The sequence below is a fragment of the Notamacropus eugenii genome, chromosome 6, assembly GCF_028372415.1.
Source record: "Notamacropus eugenii isolate mMacEug1 chromosome 6, mMacEug1.pri_v2, whole genome shotgun sequence".
NCBI lineage: Eukaryota > Metazoa > Chordata > Mammalia > Diprotodontia > Macropodidae > Notamacropus > Notamacropus eugenii.
The window spans coordinates 94,392,800-94,414,961 of NC_092877.1; the positions used below are offsets into that span (position 1 = coordinate 94,392,800).

Sequence of the window (22,162 nt, forward strand, 5' to 3'; positions counted from 1 at the left end):
GTTCTCTTGTTTTTTTTTTCTCAGATAAAAACCAAGAGACTCAGCCTTCTGGGAATGGCAGGCACCTGGAAGTTCATTTTGTCCTTAGATGTCTACTCCTTTGTTGACCTTGCTCTGGGTTTTGGCTTTGGTTTCTATAGCTTCCTCCAAGGTACATAAAGTTATGGGCTGTATGCCTCTTGGGGGGTGAACCTGGAAAACATTGATTGCATTGTTTCCTATCTATCCATGCTGCATCAAAGTCAAATTGGGGGCATCACCTTCCTGATTCAGGTACTCTGGACTCCTCTGTTCAGCCCCTCTTTGCTTGAAGAGTTAAATGTGTTCTGTAGATATTGACTCTGAGAAAGAATGATTTGAGAGGGAAGAAAGTGAGTACTTTCCCCATTAATAATGGTGAGTATGATGATAATAACAGCAATTCATGTTTCTGTAGTAACTCAAGGTTTACAAAATACTTTGCTTACAATAATTCAGTTCAATTCAACCAGTTTTTATTAAGTGCCTATCATATGTCCTACTTTGTGCTAGGTGCCAGGAATGTACAGGCAAAAATGAAACTGACTTTACCCTGAAGGTGCTGGCATTCTGCTGAAGGGATATGATATGTATGCAGATGTATTAATACGAAGTATACACAAAAGCAATATGGGAGTGCGATGGGGTGGAGATGGTGCTAACAGCTTGAGGGGATGAGGGAAGGCCTTGTGACAGAAGGAAGGTCCCTCAGCTGACCCTTAAGGAAATGAAGAGGTAGAAGCAAGAATAGATGATGGGGTTGTGAGACCTGGAACCCTAAAAGGAAAAGACCATGTGTTTGGGACCTGGACCCCTAAAAGCCTCTGAACTTTCCCACACCTGTGTTTCTCCTGAGGCATCTGGTCCCTCACAGTCTACCTAGATACTTAGTAATCTTAACTACCCTTTCACTGTGGCTCTCCAATCACTTAACTCCTTTCGTTGTCTGAACCTGGACTTCTCCAGTCTATTTACCACTCCTTGATCACATCCAGATCTTCTCACTTTTCTTGTATATAAGGACTAATGTTACCCCCATTAAATTTATAGATTCACTACGGATCTCTCCCACTTCTACGGGCCACAAATAAACCTTGCTACTTTGACTGAAAGAAGGTTTGTGTGGTTGAATTCTTTCTTTCTTTATTTTTATTAATTTATTTGTTTTCGGTTTTCTACAATCACTTCCATAAGTCTTAGATTTTCTCCCCCTCCCTGTTGCCTCTGTCCCTGAGACAGCATGCAGTCTTATGTGGGTTCTACACATACATTCTTATTAAACACATTTTCACATTTAGTCATGTTGCATAGACGAATTAAGATGAATGGGAAAAACCAAACCAAACCAAAACATAATGCAGGAGAAAATATTCTTCTTCATTCTGCGATCCAATTCCATAGCTCTTTCTCTGGATGTGGAAGGCGTTTTGCCTCGAGTCCATTGGGAATATTTTAGGTCCTTGCATTGCTGTGAAAGGCTAAGTCTACCAGAAAAATTCCTCACACACTGTGGTTATTACTGTATACAAAGTTCTCCTGGTTCTGCTCCTTTCACTCAGCATCAATTCATGTAAGTCCTTCCAGACCTCTCTGAAGTCTTTTTTTTTGTTTGTTAATTGACTTATTTGTTTCTAGTTTTCTACAATCACTTCCATATCTTAGATTTTTTCCCCCTCCTTCCCACTCCTTCCCTTCTCCCTTCCCACTCACTTCCTGAGACAGTGTGCAATCTTATATAGTACATTCAATACGTACATTCTTATTAAATACATTTTCACTTTAGTCATGCTTCATAGAAGAATTAAAATGAATGGGAGAAAACATGAAAACAAAACAAAACATAACACAAGAGAATATGGTCTGCTTCATTTTGGGATCCAGTTCCATAGTTCTTTCTCAGTGAGCTTTTGAATCTCCTTTTCCATTTGGCTAATTCTGCTTTTGAAAGCATTCTTCTCCTCATTGGCTTTTTGAACCTCTTTTGCCAATTGAGTTAGCCTATATTTCAAGGTGTTAATTTCTTCAACATTTTTTTGGGTCTCCTTTAGCAGGGAGCTGATCTGCTTTGCATGCTTTTCTTTCATCTCTCTCATTTCTCTTCCCAGTTTTTCCTCCACCTCTCTAACTTGATTTTCAAAATTCTTTTTGAGCTCTTCCATGGCCTGAGCCCATTGGGTGGGCTGGGACACAGAAGCCTTGATTTCTGTGTCTTTGCCTGATGGTAAGCATTGTTCTTCCTCATCAGAAAGGAAGGGAGGAAATGCCTATTCTCCAAGAAAGTAGCCTTCAATAGTCTTATTTCTTTTCCCTTTTCTGGGCATTTTCCCAGCCAGTGGCTTGACCTCTGAATATTCTCCTCACACCCACCTTGCCTCCTGATCCTCCCAGCCATCGTTTGGGGACTGAGATTCAAATGCTGCTTCCCGCCTTAGGGCTTTTGGCGGGGGCAGGGCTGCTATTCAGTGTGAGATTAAGTTCAAGTGGTCAGGTCTGGGCAGGGCCACCTCTCAGGCTCAGTTCCCTCAGGGGGTTTATGCACAGACCTTCCACAATGGATCCAGGCTCCCGCCAGCTTGGGGAGCCCCTGTCTGCAGCCGCCTCTCAGCTTCTAGCTCCCGGGGGGGCCCGAATCATGGGGGCACCCCACTTCCCTCTAGACCCGCCAAAGAGACTCTCTCACCGACCCCTGTCACCTGTGGGCGGAGGGACTTGTGCTGCCGCTGGAGATCCCGTCCCTGAAGCCTGCTCGGGTCTGTTTCTCTTGGTGCCTTGGCCGCATCAGGTCTGGGCTGGGCTGGGCTCTGCGTCTGCCCATAGTTCTTTCTCTGGATGTGGAAGACATTTTGCCTCAAGAATCCATTGGGAATTTTTTAGGTCCTTGCATTACTGTGAAGGTCTAAGTCTGTGGTTGTTGCTGTGTACAAAGTTCTCCTGGTTCTGCTCATTTCACTCAGCATTAGTTCATATAAGTCTTTCCAGGCTTCTTTGAAGTCTTCCTGTTCATCATTTCTTATAGCAATTGATGGGCATTTCCTTGATTTTCAGCTTTTGGCCACTACAAAGAGAGCTGCTATAAATATTTTTGTATATGTGGGATCATTTCCCATTTTTATGATCTCTTTGGGATACAGTCCTAGAAGAGATATTGCTGGGTCAAAGGGTATGCATATGACAATCTATTTTACAGCTGAGGAAACAGAGGTTTAGCAACTCGTCTAAGGTCACACAGCTATTGTCTGAGGCTGTATTAGCACTTAGGTCTTCCTGACTCCAGGCCCTATTCTCCTATCTGCTGTGTCACCAGATGCTACCAGATGAGGAAATGGAGGCATAGAATGATGAAAGTGACCTGCTCATGGCCAGGTCCCATTTAGTAACACAGCTCTTTTATTGTTCAGTCTTTTAGTTGTGTCTGACTCTTCACAACCCCAAGGACGTTGTTCATGGGGTTTTCTTGGTAAAGAGTGGTTTTCTAGTTCCTTCTCCAATGCGTCCCCATTTAACAGATAGGGAACCAAGGCAAACAGGGCTGAAATGGCTTGCCCAGGGTCACACAGCTAGGATCTGAAACTGGATTTGAATTCAGATCTGGTGCTCTATCCACTGTGCTTCCTAGCTGCCCTTATTACTCTTTTAGTAATTCAAATCACATCCAATGTCCTTAATTCAATATATCCTGATGAAGGAAAATAGACTTCTCCCCTCAGTCCAAAAGGATAGCACTGACTTGACACCACCCAAGAGTCCTCAAAGATTGCAACTGTGTCACATACATTCGAAAGAGGAAAAATAGAAGTAAAAGGAAGTTTAATAGCTTGCCTGTGGTTAATGAGCAGAAATGAATGTTGGAACATAACTCCAAATGTGCAACATCTGGATTGTTAGATTAACCACTGACAGCTCTCCCTTATTAGTAGAGAGGAAGAAGTGCGTGGGAACAGAAAACAGAAAATAAACCAACTGCCTAATAGCACTTTGGGATCTTTCTTCTGAATTTCTCTGTCTCTCTCTGTCTTTCTCCATCTCTCTCTCTGTCTCTCCCCTTCCCTCTTTATCTTTCTCCCTCTTCTTTCTCTTTCTTCCCTTCCCTTCCCTCCTTTCCTTCTCTCTCTCTCTCTCTCTCTCTCTCTCTCTCTCTCTCTCTCTCTCTCTCTCTCTCTCTCTCTCTCTCTCGTGCTCTCTCTCCTTTGTGATAAATGATTCCAGAAGTATGGTCACCTCAGACCTTAGATGGCTTGCTTTCATTTCAACAGTTTAGAATTGACTTGAACCCTGAGTGTAGAGTAGAAATAAAAGGTGTATTTACTAGGACCTGGGGAACCAGCAGTCCTGCTCCAAGGCTCTAAATCTGTTGTCATGAAATAGGAGCTAGGAGACAGGGGAAGGGATCAGTGGTTATTAACAAGAATTAACCTATATGTGGAAATTAAGAAAAATATCAAGTGTACATATGGCTAGGAAAGGAACTGGCTGGTAATGAAGCTAATGATAGAATATGAGATAAAATGAGTCAAAATGAAGATCAAATGACATAATATGTATTAAGCTCTTTTCAAACCATAAAGATCTATATAAACATGAGCTATTATCATTATGTAGAAAAAATGAGAGCCACCAGATAAACAGATATACTTGGACCTTCACAAGAAAATCTCTTGAGAATGATATTCATTCTTTATGGGGCATTCATGAAAAACACAGGAAAGAATTGTACAGGATGAGAAAGTGAGGGTAGGCTGGGATCTGGGTCAATGGAAGGAGTGCCTAGAGTGCAGAAATTACAAAAAAAAAAAACCCAACAACTCCCAAATATGAGCTACTTCTACAGGCTCTCTGAACCTGGAACCAATTAGTACCAAGACAACCTATATTCTCAACAGTGATTTATTGCTTTCTATAGAAAGGAGAGTGAGTTTCCATCCTCCCCTTAGGGCAGGTGTTCTTTGTCTCAGGTCTGAAACTTGGTTTTTTAAAAAATATTTTGATAACTTTATTTAGCATATTAGTTTCCTTTATAATCTTACAGATTTTATTTTATGTATTTAAAAATATTATTGTGAGGTGTCCACAGACTTCACCTGACTGCCAAAGGGGTCCATGGTTAAAAAAAAAAATTAAGAGTTATCACTCTGGGTGAGGTAGAAAGGACACTGAATTTGGAGTTGGACGATCTAGTCATTCAGCTCTGTCACTTACTAGCTATATGATCATCTGTCAATTAATCAGCCAACACGTATTTATGTGTGCCAGGCACTGTATTAGTCCTGAGAATACGAGTACCAAGAATGAAACAATTCCTACTTGCAACAAACTTACAGTCTAATGGGGATACAACAAGAACATAAAAAATAAATACTCAGAATAAACGTAAAGCTAACAGATACAAATATAGGCAGTCATTAAGTACAAAGTAATTTGGGATGAAGGGCTCTAGGAGTCTGGAGGATCAGGAAAAGTTTCATGCAGATGACTGAGGTAGAGGTAAGACGGGAATGCATTCATGGTGGGTAAAATGGCCAGTGCAAAGACAAGGAGCCAGGAGATGAATACGTGCAAGGAGTACAGAGATGCCCAATTTGGCCGGATCTCAGAGGGTGGGAGAGGGAGGAATGGATGGAAAGATAAGTTAGGTTGGGTTGTGTAGGACTGTAAAAGCTTTATATGAGGACTTTATATTTTATGCTAGAGGTAATAGGAATCCCCTAGAATTCATTGAGTAGGGAAGTCAGATCCTTATTTAAGGAAAGTGACTTGGGCAACAGGGTGTAAGATGGATTGGAGTGATGAGAGACTTGAGAATGGGAGACCAATAGGAAGCTGTTGTAATAATCTAGGTGGGAAGTGATAAGGGGGTTAGCTGTGGGAGTAAAGGGAAAGGGTCAGATAAAAGAGATGCTACGAAAGTAAAAATAGCAGAATTTGGCAACTAATTGGATGTGTGGAGTGTGGGACAGCTGATGATAATATCAAAGGTACAAACCTGAGCATCTGGTAGGATGGCAGTGCCTTTGACAGAAGTAGGGAAGTTGAAAAAGGGAGGTTTTGGGGAAAAGATAATAAATTCAATTTTAGACATGTTGAATTTAAGAAGTCTATGGGACATCCAGTTTGAAATGTCCAATAGTGAACTGATGATGTGGGACTGAAGTTCAGGGGAGAGAGTGTGGCTGGATATGTAGATATATGAGTCATTTCAATAGAGATAGTTAAAATCAATAATTCAAGTTAACAGTTGAATTCAGTAATTTTTCAGTCATCTCCAACTCTTTGTGTCCCCATTTGGGGTTTTCTTGGCAAAGATATCAAAGTGGTTTTTGCCATTTCCTTCTCCAGCTCATTTTACAGATGAGGAAACTGAGGTAAATAAGATTAAATGACTTGCTCAGGGTTACACAGCTAGCAAGTATTTGAGTCAAATTTGAATTTAGGAAGAGGAGTTTTCCTGATTCTAGGCCCAGTGTTATTAGATGTCTACTATGTAAAAAAAAAAAAAAAAGGCCAACCTTTCCCTCAGAAAGAAAACAAAACAATCCAGTTCTGGTTCATAAGGAGATCACAGTGTAGTGGGGGAAACAACATGTGAATAATTATGTAGAAACAAGATACAGATATATATATATATTACATATACATGTGTCGTGTGTGTGTGTGTGTATGTGTGTGTGTGATAAATTGGAGATAATCAATAGAAGGAAAGCACTAGCATTGAGTAGGATTGTGAAAGGCTTCTCAAGGAAGGCAGATTTTTAGGTGGGAGCTGAAGGAAGGCAGGAAAGCGAGGAGATAGAGATGAGGAAAGAGTGAATTCCAGACCTGGGGTAAAAAATGCCAGTGAAAATACAGAGTTAGGAGATGGAGTTTCTTGGGTGAGAAAGAGCAAGGAGGCCAGTGTCATATATTTGGAAGGGAATAAAATATAAGAAGACAGGAAAAATAGGAAAGGGTCAGGCAGGTGATGAAGGACTTTTAAAGGCAAAACACAAGATTTTATGGGAAATAGTTGGGAGCTTAATTGAATAAAGGGGTTCCATAATCAGGTGTTTACTTTTTGAAGATCAATTTGGCAGCTAAGTGGAATATGGACTGGAGTAGGGAGAGACTTAAATTAGACATAAGCGTAGAAGATTAGGCAGCTTAGATCAGAACTTGAGGGAATGTTCACAGTTGGGGACTCATATGGATGTGATATGAATAATGAGCCAATGGTTGTTCTTTGTTTTAGCAGAGGACTATGACATCAGGAGGGTGATGTCATGACTTGCAAATGAATTGGATTTAAGTGAGACAGGGCTATGCAAAATTACCAGCCATCCTGATGAGCTGAGAAAGGAGTGAAAAGGAACAGTCAGATGGGGAGGAGGAAAACCAGGAGAGAGTCACAGAAACTCAAAGAGAATAAGAGTTGTTAATGATGTCAAATGCTTTAGATCAATTGAGAAGGATTAAGACTGAGAAAAGACCAAGAGATTTGGCAATTACGAAATTACTATAACTCGCATCATGGGCAAGTCAACTAAACTCTCTGAGTCTGCTTCATTGTCTGGCAAATAATAATACTCAAACTGCTGTTTTCACTGTGATGATCAGATAAAACAACATATGTTAAATGTCAGCTATTCAAAGCCACAACTAGGGTGGAGTGGTCCGGGCTTTTCCTCAGGGCACTGAATTTATAGTGTGCTGACAGTAGTTGTCCTTCAAGAACACAAAAGCAACAGAATTTAGTACTTAAGTCAGCAAGGATATACAAATGCTCAAATGGATGTATGAACTCACATGTGGATGTGAGATCCTCCACTGATACAGATACATCCATGCCTGTGCATCCTGTGTGACTATCATTCAGATCTTCCTATAAGTTTACCAGAGGAGAGTTATATCTCCCTTTGATAAAAACCTATACGCTAGCTCTTTTTATATACTGCAGCCCTCTCAATGTCCCTCCCCCACCCCGCAACTTTCCTGTTTCTTCCTCATCTCCTCACTCTAACATCCCACCTATTCAATCTGGAGCAAAATCTTGTTATCTATGCCATCACAATAAAAATCAGTGATGAAAAGAAGCTGAGGTACAAAATTCTGGGCTTGATCATTTATTAGCAAGGCTAGCAGTCGCCTACAAGTGACATCCTAAACTCCTCAGATTTTTCAGTTGGGCAATGCTGTAATGTCTCTCATATCTGACCCCCTCTCTCCACTCACACCACCCTAGCTTCTATGTTCTTATCATCTCTCACTTCAACTATTACTTCTTATTGTTCAGTCATTTTCAGTTATGTCCAACTCTTCATCACCCCATTGGGGGTTTTCTTGGCAAAGAGGCTGGAGTAGTTCACCATTTCCTTCTTCAGCTCATTTCACAGATGAGGAAACTGAGGCAAACAGGATTAAAGTGACTTGCTCAGGATCCCACAGCTAGTAAGTATCTGAGACTAGATTTGAACTCTGGAAGATGTCTTCTTGATTTCAATCCCAGCTCTCTATCCACTGCACCACCTAGGTGCCCACCTGCTAACACCTTTCTCTCCAAGATTACCTTCTATTTACTCTGTGTATCTCTTGTGTGCATATAGATTTTACATGTCATCTCACACATTATAATGTGAGCTCCTTGAAGACAAAGACAGTTTTTATTGCTTAGCTCAATGACGGGCATGTAGTACATGCATAATCAATGCTTATTGAGTGACTGACTGACCCTCCGCTGTCTAACAGAGATGACCTTCCTGCTATCCTACGCAGTCCATATCATGGCTGCATCTTTGCATGGGCTGAGCCCTGTACCTGGAATGCACTTTCTACTTCTATTTCTTTCAGTCCTTAGATTCCTTCAAAGCTTAGCTCAAGCTCCATCTCCTACATGAGTCTCATCCAGATTCCCCTAGCCAACAGTTATTCCTCCACCAAAAAATTACTTTGTGATAATTTTGTATTTATACATGCATATACGTATACACATATACTTACATGTGCATATGTTATTTCCTCTAATAATATTTAAGGTCCTTGATGGCATAGAATATTTTATTTTTGACTTTGTATTCCCAGAACCTAATATGGCATCTGTCAATAAATACTCATTAATTATTTAATTGATAGATTGTTCTTTAATGTCTTTGGTGATGTCCCCCCCCCCCCCCCCCCCCAATCAGGAAACTAGAATTGCAAGGAGGTCAGACGCAAAGTCAATTAAAAACAGGAAAACTGCATCTCTTTTCAAATAAATCTATAACCTCACTAAGGATACAGATCACAACCCTTCTACTCCTGCTCATCCTCCATGCTAGGACTCTGCTGTGGTGTGAAAGTGACCTTGGGTTCTTGAAGGTGTTGCCAAGAAAGGGCAGGATCTTTCACATTCCTCCATGCTGGAAAGACTTCAAATTCCATCCTAAGAAATCAAGCAAGTTTGATTTCTGAAGACCAGTCTAGCTGAATATGGAGAGGCTCATTATCAGTAGACTGGTCACTCAGTGATGAATTCCTCAGCCATCACTAACCATGAAAAGCAGCCAAAAGGTCACCTTTACCTTTCAGCTCTTCAAATCAGATGAGGTTTTGGGAAATGGGATTATGAAGAAAAGTTACTGCCAAATGACACTAGTCATCTAATTCTTTCATCAACAAAAATACGTCAGGGAACATCTCCCTTGGCAGAAGAAGGTTTAAAAACAGAACAAAACAAAAATACATGAAAGGGTAGTCATAGTATCACACCGAGTCATGTTCTTTCAGACTCAGACTTATAAGTAAGAGCCACAAATTGCTTCTTTTTAATTAATTAATTTGTTTTCAGTTTTCTACAGTCACTTCCATATAGCTTAGATTTATTCCCTCTCCCTCCCCCACTTTCCACCCTCCCTGTCCCCTCCTTCCCCAAGAAAGCGTGCAATCTTACATAAGTTCTACACATACAGTCTTATTAAATACATTTTCACCTTAGTCATGTTGCATGGAAGAACCAAAATGAATGGGAGAAACCATGAAAACAAAACAAAACATAACATAAGAGAAAATGGTCTGCTTCATGCTGTGATCCAATTCCATAGTTCTTTCTCTGGATATGGAAGGCATTTTCCTCAAAAGTGCATTGGGAATTTTACAGGTACTTGCATTGTTGTGAAGGGCTAAGTCTACTAGAAAAATTCCTCTCACATTGTAGTTGTTGCAGCGTACAAAGTTCTCCTGGTTCTGCTCCTTTCACTCAGCATCAGTTCATATAGGTCCTTCCAGGTCTCTCTGAAATTTTCCTGTTCATCATTTCTTATGGCACAATAGTATTCCATTACATTAATATACCACAATTTGTTCAGCCATTCCCCAGTTGATGGGCATCCCCTCGGTTTCCAGTTCTTGGCCACCACAAAGAGTGCTGCTATAAATATTTTTGTACATGTGGGACCCTTTCCCATTTTTATGATCTCTTGGGGATACAATCCTAGAAGTGATATTGCTGGGTTAAAGGGTATGCACATTTGTGTAGCCCTTTGGGCATAGTTCCAAATTACTATCCAGAATGACTGGATCAGCTCACATCTCCACCAACAATGAATTAGTGTTCCAACTCTCCCACATCTTCTCCGGCATTTATCATCTTCCTGTTTTGTCATGTTAACCAATCTGATAGGTGTGATGTGGTACCTCAGAGTTGTTTTGATTTGCATCTCTCTAATCAAGAGTGACTGAGAGCATTTTTTCATATGACCACAGATAGCTTTAATTTCTTCCTCTGAAAACTGCTTGTTCATTTACTTTGACTATTTATCAATTGGGGAATGACTTGTATTCTTGTACATTTGACTCACTTCTCTATATATTTTAGAAATGAGGCCTTTATCACAGACACTAGTTGCAAAATTTCTTTATCAGTTTTCTGCTTCCTTCCTAATCTTGGTTGCATTGAGTTTGTTTGTGCAAAAGTTTTCAATTTAATGTAATCAAAATTTTCCATTTTGTACTTCATAATGTTCTCTATCTCTTGCTTAGTCAAAAATTTCTCCATTCTCCACAAATCTGACAAATGCACTATTCCTTGCTCCCCTAATTTGTTTATAGTATCAGTCTTTATACCTAGATCATGTATCCATTTGGTCTTTATTCTTGTGTACGGTGTCAGGCATTGGTCCATGCCCAGTTTCCATCACACTGTTATCCAGTTTTCCTAGCAATTTTTGTCAGACAGTGAGTTCTTATCACAGAAGTTGGGGTCCTTGGGTTTATCAAACTGTAGATTGCTATAATCATTGACTACTGTGTCTTGAGTCCCTAACCTATTCCACTGGTCTACCTCTCTATTTCTTAGCCAGTACCAAGTGATTTTGATGATTGCTACTTTATTTGTATTTGTATACCATTATATACCAAGTATATATTTATATACCAATTTGAGATCTGGTAGGTCTAGGCCACCTTCTCTAGCATTAGTTTTCATTGGTTCCCTTGATATTCTGGACCTTTTGTTTTTCCAGATGCATTTTTATATTATTTTTTTTTAGCTCTAGAAAATAATTATCTGGTAGTTTGATTGGTGTGGTCCTGAATAGGCAAATTATTTTAGGTAGGATTGTTGCTTTTATTATATTAGCTCAGGCTACCCATGAGCAACTGATGTTTTTCCACTGACTTATATCTGACTTTAGTTGTGTGAAGTGTTTTTTCAGATCTAAGTGAAAAAACACTTTTCACACAAATAGAGTCACAAAATTCTGACTTGAAAATTGACTCTATTTCTGACTTCTGTCAGAATGTAGAAGATTACAAGTTGAGTGCATGTTTTTGTAAAATGTTTGCAGCCATCCTGGTCCTGTAAAATAATGAGAAAATAAACCAAAAATAATGAAACGTGGAATGGGTCATATCATCATTGGCACCAGCAAATAAACAAATAAAAATTACAAAATAGAATGCAGAATTTAACTTCAGGTTAAAGCAGTTTTTTTCTTTCATAACTGATGAAATAAATATAATTTTAAGACACTGGGCAGGTCAAAAAAAATGATACTTAGGTCCTGTTTAGAGCAATTTTCCAATATATGGTCTATAGACTCCTGGGAATTATTATAGAGATCCCCAAATTTTATATGAATCTACAAGTAGGCAAACATTATATAGATCAAAACTGTTTTTAAATTCCCATAAATATATGTGATGGAAATGTGCAAAAAGAACCTTCTGATCTTCTGGACTGGGACACTTCCAAAGGAGTGAGGCATACATTCTTGTTCCTTTCACTGACAACACTCCCTGATTACATATACTTATTATTATTTTCCAAATAATCCCCTAATTAAATATAATTATTTTTTCCAAATAGATTCACTGTTATGAATAATAAAAATAAATTAATTTAAAAATATCATTGAATCTATAGTAGTTTTTATCATCATACATTTTTCTTAATCAATAGGTACTAATGATATAGATACTATTGCATTAATTTTTTTTTTTACATTAAAAAGTGGCCCTCGCAACAAAAAGTTTGGGAGACCGTAATACAGTCAGTTCAAATTCATCACTTTAGAGATAAAGAAATCTCATAGGAGACCCAGGAAGGTGGTCCTTGAGCAGTATAAACTAAAAGGGATGTCTTCTCACTGGGGAATTGCTAAATGTAAACTGTGGCTTATAAATTCATGGAATATTATTTTGCTGTAAGAAATAATGAAAAAATTTCAGAGGAAACTTAGAAAACTTCCGTGAAGTGATGCCAAGTGTAGTGAGCAGAACTAGGAGATCAATGTATTTAATGATGATAATGTTCTGGAGAAAAATAATTTTGAAAGATTTTGGAAATCTCATTAATGCAACCATGTAACATGAGTCCAAAAGAATGGATATGCACCATGGCCTCCACCACATGACATTTAAGTAATGAACTTAAAATGGAGAAAGAGACATTCATTTTTTGGAACTGGCTAATATGGACATTTGTTTTGCTGGTCTCTGCAGCTATATATTAAGGATTTTATTTTTGTTTCTGATTTTTTTTAATTGCACAATCTTGGGGTGGGGAGAATAGGTAGACGGAAGGACAGATTAATTTTTTTTTTTAAGCCTGTCAATTGAAAAGAAATTGAATGCTAAAAACAAAATAAAATATGTAGAGATTCTGAAAAATCTACCTGTGGAGACTTGCTCAGTCTGTTAAGAAGATGCTTAAGGATTAAAGACAGAGAGGAACAAATGTCAGTTTTCTCCCTTGTGGTGTAGCCTTTTTTCTTCTTGTGGAAGGTGCACACCTTCCAAGTCACGCTGCAGTGGTTAGACAGGTGCCCTCTCTCATTCCGGATCACTGGGGCTTCTTGGCATGGCCCTCCATTGCTCAACCACAGTCCCATGTTGTTTTAACACTGGGCCTCTAACCCCAGGGGCCTTCTTTTGGCAGCCATCCCCAGGAGTCAAATTTCTTCTCCTGAAACTTAAAAGTTGCCAGCTCAGCCTATCCCAGTTTTTAGACTATGGGCAGAAGTGAATTTGTTTTCTTTCTTTGATCCTTCACTCTAGGGAAGTTTTCTCTCTGGCCCCTGGAAGTCCAGCTCAAGCGATTTTGCTTGTTTGAGGCCTTGCTTCTGTTTCTTGAGTTCTGTGATATTTAGAAAACAGATTATGAAATGCCCATCAAGTTCACATATTGCCCCAAGTTGTTTAGACTATGAACTCTGATCTTCTGTAAGGGTCAAGAGAACTGCCAAAAACTGGGGCAGAGTTCAGAACTTGAACCTTCCTCTATGGTTTGGGGTTTGTAGATCTTTGTAGATCCATAGTTAAACTATGTTCATGCTTAAGAAAGCTGGTCACAATTCTAAAGTAGAGATTTATGCTCCTGAATGTACATAGAAAGAAGGAAATAAAAAAATTAAGCATACAACGAAGCCTTTTGTTTACCAAATGGGCCATCTTGTGGAGTTTTCCTCTCTGCTTTTGCTCCCTTCTTTTTGGTCTGTCTTGATTGCCATAGTAGTTAATGTTTGTACACAGGACACTCTCCTCCCAGCAAGACCTTGTGAAACTTCAGGTAGCATCTCTAGCCCTGTTCCCAATATTACTTCTTTATGACCAACCCAGAAATATGGAAAGTCACAGAGACAGAAGGGACTAGTTAAAGAGATCACAAGGTTTCATATCCTTGGAGCTAGAAATTACTTCAAAGGTAGTCTAACCTCTTCATTTTATAGGATGGGATTTTTTTCAAGGTTGAGACCAGAAAGGCAAAGATGGGCAAAGTCGGAATCCAAAACCGGTCTGACTTGGGCTGCAAGGTGGCCGTTAGGGTAGGAAAAGCCTGGATTCAGAATGACTTGGATTTAAATTCTGCCTCAGACACTTGCTAGCTGTGTGCCCCTGGTCAAGCTTCTGTTTGTGTCAGCTTCCTCAACTGTAAAATGGGAATGATAACAATACCTACCTCATAGGGTGATTATGAGGATCGAACAAGATGTTATTTGTAAAGCACTTAGCACAATGCTATTACATAGTAGGTGCTATATATTTATTCCCTTCCTTAACTCTCCTGTTTCCAACTAATTTCAGTTTGTCAGTATGAGCAAAGTATCATGGTGGGTACTGGGGCTGTATTAATGAACAATGTCCTTGTCTGTATGGGACACAGCACATATACCGATAATTACGCCAGAGAAGAAACAATAGAGACAAACAAGAGATCCCGGTAAAGTTCTCCAGGAAAAACTGATGAGGAAGAGAATGCATTTAACTCTTTTGGAAAATAAGCCACTTTTCTATCCAATGAATCAATCAAAATGTATTTATTAGTACTTACTATGTGCCAAGCACCAAGCTGTGTTCTGGAAATACAAAGAAAATAGTCGTATATGAGGAATAGGAAGCAGGTTAGTATGGCTGGACCCTGGAGTACAGGAAGGGAAGTGATGTGTAAGAAGACTGCAAAGATAGGAAGAGACCATGTTGTTCGGTCCCAGAGTCAGAGTGGCCAAGATGCTGTCATAACAAAGAATTCATGACTGCAGAAGATGAAGCATAAGGTAGGCTTATCCAATGCAGCAATTTAGAGAAGGCACTACCTCCATCCAATGGGTACAACCACCAAACTGCCTAGTAAACACTGAGGGACACTTAGAGAAGTTACACATGCAGCACTGAACAAAGCCAGTACCATCACTGATAGGAGGAAAACCCAACCTGAGGCAAATCTTTAATAGAAACACAATTTGTCCTTCAAATCCTTGGAGTACAGGGACTCCTTTCATAGACTCATAAGATGTAGAGCTGCAGTTTAGAAATTAGGAATAATCTAGCCCAGGGTTTCTTAACCTTATTTGTGTCATGGACAGCCTTTGGAAGTCTGGTGAAGCCTATGGACCTCTCTTCAGAATAATAAATTTTTAAAAGTATACGGAATTACAAAGGAAACAAATCGTATCAACCTGTGTTAATCAAACTATTTTTAAAAACAAGTTCAAAGACCCCAGATTAAGAGCTGTGATTTAGTTCAATGTTCTCGTTGTATAGATAGGGACACTAGGATTTGGAGAAATGATGTGCCCAAGGTCACACAGACATTAAGTAGCAGACCTCCTCTGACTCTAAAACCAGCACTAACCCCAAATATGCTGGTTGTTGGTAAAACCTTACCATTAAGTAGTTTTTATGTTGAGATTGGATTGGAGGCAGGGATTGCTATGAGTGTTCTTCCCAGGAAACCTATGAACAAGGATACAGGCAAGAATGTTGTCCTAATATATCCTGAGAAATATGGGCCTCTTGAAAATATAAGTAAATAGGGACTTTTCACTGGGGACCTAAATGGAGCAAGGGCTCCTGCTTACCTGTATGGTGATAGTGGCCCGACTGGGCAGTTGCTGTGGATGTCTGTGGTTAGGGATGGGTTAGCTACATTCTGGTGTACTCACCATATCTGAATGGAATATACAATTGGTATTCCCTACTAGCCATCCTAGGGCCTTCTGCCTCCTTGAGTCCTATAAACATAGACATACTTACTTCTTGCTCTTCTCCTGGTCTCCCTTTTCTACCTCCATCCTCTCATTTGCTTCACTGGAGGGGGTGACATAATGAGGCTATGTCTTGAGGGGGGGGGGGTGTGTGTGCTCCAGGCAGCCTAAATGAGGGGTTTGTTTTCTATAGTCATTCTTCTGCACAGGGTACAGAGACAGCAGCAAGCAGGTCATAACAGTATAGAGAATCAACAAAAAAATAAAAGTGCCAAGGCCCAAAATCAAAAAATGGGAAGGATGATTGTTAATAATGAGGATGCTTCTCCTTTTACAAAGCATTCTGCTTACAATAACCCCTGTGCATCTGGTAGTATAAGTAGTTGTTTGTCTTTCAGAAAAACAGGAAGTTGTTGCCCTGACTTGCAAGTGAATTGGATTTAAGTGAAGCAGTGCTATGCAAGGTCACCAGCCTCACTTTCTCCTCTGGAGCCATTTGGGTTCAGTGGTCAGATACACATTAGGATAACTGGAGATGGCCCCTGCTAGTATAAGAATAAGTACTGTCATTTTATAGATGAAGAAAGTGGGACTTGGAGAGAGGAAATCACTTCCCCAAAGACCAAAGACTTGTAAATAGAAACTCTGGAGACTTGTCTCTCCGAACTGGTAGTCAGACTACATCTGCCTTCCATACTACAATAAAGACCACAGTTTAAAAAAGACCTTGATATGTTGAAGAATATCCAGAAGAGAGCAATCAAGATGGTGAAAAGCCTCAGGGCCTCACCATGTGAGGATCAGTTGAATGAATTGAGGTTGTTTACCCTAGGGGATAGATAGAGGGCTGGGCCTAGAGTCAGGAAAGCCTGAGTTTATATCAAGTCTCAGACATCTACTAGCTGTGTGAGGTTGGACAAATCACTTTACTTCTGTTTGCCTCAACTTCCTATTCTGTAAAATGAGATAACAATAGTACCTCTCTCCCAGGGTTGTTGCAAGGATCAAATGAGATAATCGTATTTGTAAAAGCCCTTAGCACAGTGCCTAGTACATAGTGTATGTGAATGCACCAAGTATATATGAATGCACCAAGAGAAAGATTTCCATCCTGTATTTAAAACCTTATGGGCTTTCTATGAGGCACCGGGTAGTGACAGGATTTTGTAACTGAGTAACTAGCCCTCTGATGAATATTAAGTCTCAAGTCTTGCCTTCCGCCAATCCATCTGTATCCCTCTATCTGACTACTCTTCCTAGACCATGAGCCTGACTCTGTCCCATTAGAAGGTTAAAAAATTTCCATGGTTCTCTGTTGCTTCCAGAATACATAATAACCATAATAGTGATAACACTTCACCAGTCTTTAGTGCTTTCCTTAGATGCCCTTAACCAGAGAGCCATAGTGATAGATGACATGCGCTATAGTATTTTAAGGTTTGCAATGAGCTTTTGCCTCTATCTCCTCCTTTGAGCAGACCATGGGATCCTTGTGTTACAGATGAAAACAAACAAACTCTGAGGATCAGAGACTAATCTAGCCAGACTTATCTCCTTCTATTCCTTGGCACATAGCCCTTGCTCCAGCCCTACTCGGCTACTCACTGTTCCCTGCACACCCTTGGCTTTTTGGCCCTGGAGTCTTGGCTCAAGTTATTTCCTTCACCTGGAATACCCTTGCTACGTCTATGTTCACCAAATCTGATGCAGCTCTCCCACCCATTCCTCTCCTCTCTCCACCCCATACAAAGGTTACCTGCTCCACAAAGTGCTCCCTCCTCCTCTAAGGCAGATGGGCTCATCTGGACACTCTGTTCTGTGCCCACACAGGATACTGTTTCTGCCTCACAGATAATTTACAATTTTTTCTTTGGGTAATCCTTATTGAGATTACATCTCATTGCTACAAGGCAAAAAGAAAGAACTGGTGGAACTAGGGTGAAATCTTGGTCCTGATCATTTCTGACTGAGGGATGCTAGGTGGAGCAGTGGATAGAGTGCTGGGCTTGGAGTCAGAAAGACATTTTTCTGAGTTCAAACCCGACCTCAGACACTCACTAGTTGTGTGACCCTGGACAAGTCACTTAACCCTGTTTGCCTCAGTTTTCTCATCTGTAAAATGAGCTGTAGAAGGAAATGGCAAGTCACCCCAGTATCTTTGCCAAGAAAACCCCAAATGAGGTCCCAAAGAGTCGTACGTGACTAGAACATGGAGTCTTGGAGAACATATATTATATGGGACTAGACTTAGAATTTTACTTCGTCTATGCAAATCAGTGTTTTCTTTGGGACTCATATGGTTAGAGAGCTGCCTAAAGCCTTGACTTTAATGTCTGGTCACACAACTGGTGTCAACCCCAGATTGTCCTGGGTAAGCTGCCTCTTATATATGACCTAGGTCAAATCACTTTATTTCTGGACCTCAGTTTCCACTTGGCAAAATTCGTTTATTGGCATAGATGAGCTCCAGAGTCTCTTTCAGCATTAAATTTGTATTCCTAATGCATTATAATCTTTTAAATAAGAAAAGCTTACATTTAGATAGGACTTTAAGGTTTGCAAAGAACTTTACAAATATTATTTCATTTGGTCCTTACAACAATGCATCAAGATTGCTATTATACCCACTTTACAGTTGAGGAAAACAGAGGTTAAGTGACTTGGCCAAGGTCACACAGCTAGGATGTGTCTGAGGCCAAATATGAACCCAGGACTTCCTAACTCCAGGGCCAGCACTCTATCCAGTGAGGCACCTGAATCTTACCTACCTTTGTGTAGTTTTTTTTAAGAGGCCATTCTTGGCCTCATTTCTTAGTAAGCCTTAATAGGCATTGCCCAGATCAAACTGAGACCTGTAAAAGACCTTAGCTCAAAAAGGCCAACGTTCCCCATGGCATCCTGGGCCATCTCCAATTGTCCTGACCAATATCTAGTTACTGAACCCAGCTGGTTTTGGAAGTGAAAGTGAGGCTGGTGACTTTGCACAACCCTCCCTCACTTAAATCCAGTTCACTTGCAAGTCATAGTGTCACCTCCCTGATGTCAAGGTCCTCTTCCAGAAAGAAGGACCAACAGTAGTGTCTTCGCCCCATCTCCCAACCTCCTCTACTCCCCTGCTCCCTTCTACCCTACTCCCTTACCCAATGCCCACAGCCCAAAGTAAATGCTCAATAAATAAAAGACACTGTGGGGGTGGGGGTGGGAGGAGAAGTGAGGGGACAGTGCTAAGTTTTGAGTCACATTTCCTTGGCAGATATTTCCTTTAGCCCAATGGGCAGCACTTGACAAAAGGGATTTACTAAGACCAAGTGACATGAAAAGTGACATATGATCCTGGAAGTGTGTCATAAAATATCTGGGTCATATGCTTTGTAGGGAGAAAATACAGGAAGCCTGAGATTGAGCAGAAAACTTGCAGCTGGACAGAGATGGTGAGGACCATGTGACTGGAGCTGTGCAGAGCTTGGGGTCCTTGGGCCAGGTCTAAGCGACTGTCCTTTTCTCTGGAACCACTTCCCAACCACTGACATACCTTGAAAACTCAACACGGACTCCATGCCAGTCAGGTGGGCCAAAGTCATGGAAACTGGGCAGGGCCCAAAGGAAATCTGACCGTAGGAAAAGAAGTCTTAGATTAATGGGGAAAATGTGTGATTAATGAGAAAAATTAATGTAACCCACAGCTCCTGAGTCTCCTTTCTCTCTGTGGCAGTGTTGTGCTGAGCTATGCTGTAGCCTGTGAGGAGCAAGGAAGCCACTCTTATAATAGGATTATGAAGTGAAAAGGATGAGATTGCCTCTAATTGCCTCATTTTACAGATGAAACTAGTTGACTTAGTGGATAGAGTGCTGGTCCTGGAGTCAGAAAGGCCTGAGTTCAAATCCAACCTCAGATAATTACTAGCTGTGTGACCCCAGCAAGTCACTCTGTGTGCCTCAGTTTTCTCATCTGTAAAATGAGCAAAATTGCAAACCACTATGGTGTATTTGCCAAGGAAACTCCAAAGAGCTTCGTGAAGAGTTGGATGGGACTAAAATGACTTGACAACATACATAAAGAAACTGAGGACCAGAGAGATTGACTTATCCTAAGTATCACAGATAGCTAAGACTGGCTTTGAACCCAGGAGTATGGACACAGGAACCCAGGCTATTTTTACTAAGATACCCCTTTAGTGTTCTTAAATCAGATCCATCTTACTACACCCAAATCCCCAATTCTACCCTTACCATACCCCAGGACAGAGCCTGGCCTTATCTGTCACAAGATATAGCTCTTTAAACTTCACAAAACACTTAACCTTTGGTTAAGTTGGTAGTGCTAGCAGCATTATTAACTGAAGTTTACTGATAAGGTAACAGAGGCTCAGAGATATTTAATGACTTGCCCAAGGTCACACTAGCTAATAAATGAAGTCTGAACTAAAGTCTAGGTCTTTGGATTCCAAATCTCATGATCTTACTACTAAGCTAAGCCTTCCTTTTCTAGGGTGCTGACCCTAAGCTCAGGGTCTGAGTCATTTTAAGTGGGAGGGGAGGCTCAAGGGAAATGTGGTGAGGGTGTGTTGATTTATTTTGCCTGACTCTACTTATTTGTTACAAGCACAGTAAATATTTAACAACGGCCTGGTAGAGGCAGAGAGGAAATGTACACAGGACACACTTTTAAGTTTAATCATGATTAACATTTTCCTCATCACTTTTTTAAGGCTAAATAATAATAACAAAACAATAAATCAAGTCCTGATTTGTAATTTACAGATTTCCAAGGTATACATGTTCACACCGAAAATTTAACAAGCTCATCAGAGCTACCTCCAACCTAACCCCAGAATGAAAGGATTCTATGGAGGAGGGGAGGCATTTGTGAGCAGTGATATCGATGCAAAAAAAAAGAAAAGAAGAGAAACTAAAGAAAAGAAAGGAAAAGAAATGAAAAAAGTGACAAAGAAATATTTTAAAACTACACAGAAGAAAGTAACTTTTCAAAGACAAGCTATTTAGGTTTGTTACTCCATAATTTTAATATGCTTTTTAAAAAGTAGTGAATATGCACACTTAAAATAACCGAAGTTCACTTGCCTACACAATTCTCTTTTCTATTCTTCCTTATATTTGTGTGCTTTTCTTTTCTAGAATATTTCTATTAATTCTTGTATTTGACTGCATTAGTTGACATTTAAGTTCATGATTAAAAAAGAAAAACAAATTTTAAGGAAGAAAATGTTTTGGTGGTCTTCCTCTCCTGCTCCCCTCAACCTATCCATTACTACTCAACCAACGATTATTAAATACCTATTATGTGCTTGGCAATGTGTTAAGGTAACTAACACAAAGATGAAACAGTTCCTGTCCTCCAGAAGCTGACGTTCTATTGGGAGAAACAGTGCACTTACACATGCATGTGAATATATGCAAGATGTATAAAGTAAATTTCTGTTGTTGTTCAGTTGTGTCCTACACTTCATGACCCCACTGGGGATTTTCTTGGCAAAAATACTGGAGTAGTTTATCATTTTCTTCTTCAGATGAGTCTAGAGATGAGGAAACTGAGGCAAATAGGGTTGTGTGTGGAAAACAAAAGAAGGAATTCTGTTTCCACAGGGTTAAAACTCCTCCCATCTTTGAGTAATTGCAGCTAATCAGAGTTGTGACCTAGTATGATCAGGTAAAAGGTCAGAAACTTGTGTGCATGTTTGACAAGGAGAACATGAAGCAGGAAGTTACATCTAATCAATGAAGAGCCAGGTGGGAAATTTGAATTGGGAACAATATAAAAAGTGTTGCACTTCTCTGAGCAAGGGTCCTCTCCATTAGGGACATAGAATACTTGACTGAAATATAAGAATTTTCCTGGCTTCACAGTGAGTGTTGTCCTTGGTTTAGAGTGAGCATGTTTCTCACAAGTGACTTGCCCAGGGTCACATAGCTAGAACGTGTCTGAGGCTGGATTTGAAGTCAGGCCTTTCTGACTCCAGGCTGGGCTGAGCCACCTAGCTGCCCCCACACAAAGTAAACACCACTCAGAAATGGGAGGCCTTGTAACTGGAGGGAATCAGGAAAAGACCTCCCAAAGGAAAGGTTCCCTGGGCTGAGCTTTGAAGAAAGCCAGGCTTTCTGAGAAGCAAAGTAGAAAAGGGAGAGCATTCCCGGGACAGCCAGGTAAAAAGCATGGTGCCAAAAATACAATGTTTTGTGTAAAAAAGTGCAAATAT

The 22,162-nt window shown here is 40.2% G+C and overlaps 2 long non-coding RNA genes across 2 annotated transcripts in view; one reads left to right on the top strand and one right to left on the bottom strand.

Annotated features, from left to right (window-relative positions):
• On the top strand, window positions 1-20,789 carry LOC140511454 (uncharacterized). The gene is made up of 3 exons (XR_011969559.1): window positions 1-396; window positions 19,323-19,513; window positions 20,709-20,789. It is a non-coding gene; the product is annotated as an uncharacterized lncRNA (long non-coding RNA).
• LOC140511453 (uncharacterized) overlaps window positions 9,176-22,162 on the bottom strand; it is a 21,277-nt gene continuing 8,290 nt past the window's right edge. Inside the window, exons 2-4 of the long non-coding RNA XR_011969558.1 lie at window positions 17,704-19,555; window positions 13,140-13,600; window positions 9,176-11,821 (exon numbers count right to left, since the gene is read on the bottom strand). This is a non-coding gene — a long non-coding RNA (uncharacterized lncRNA). The remainder of the gene's footprint in view (window positions 11,822-13,139; window positions 13,601-17,703; window positions 19,556-22,162) is intronic.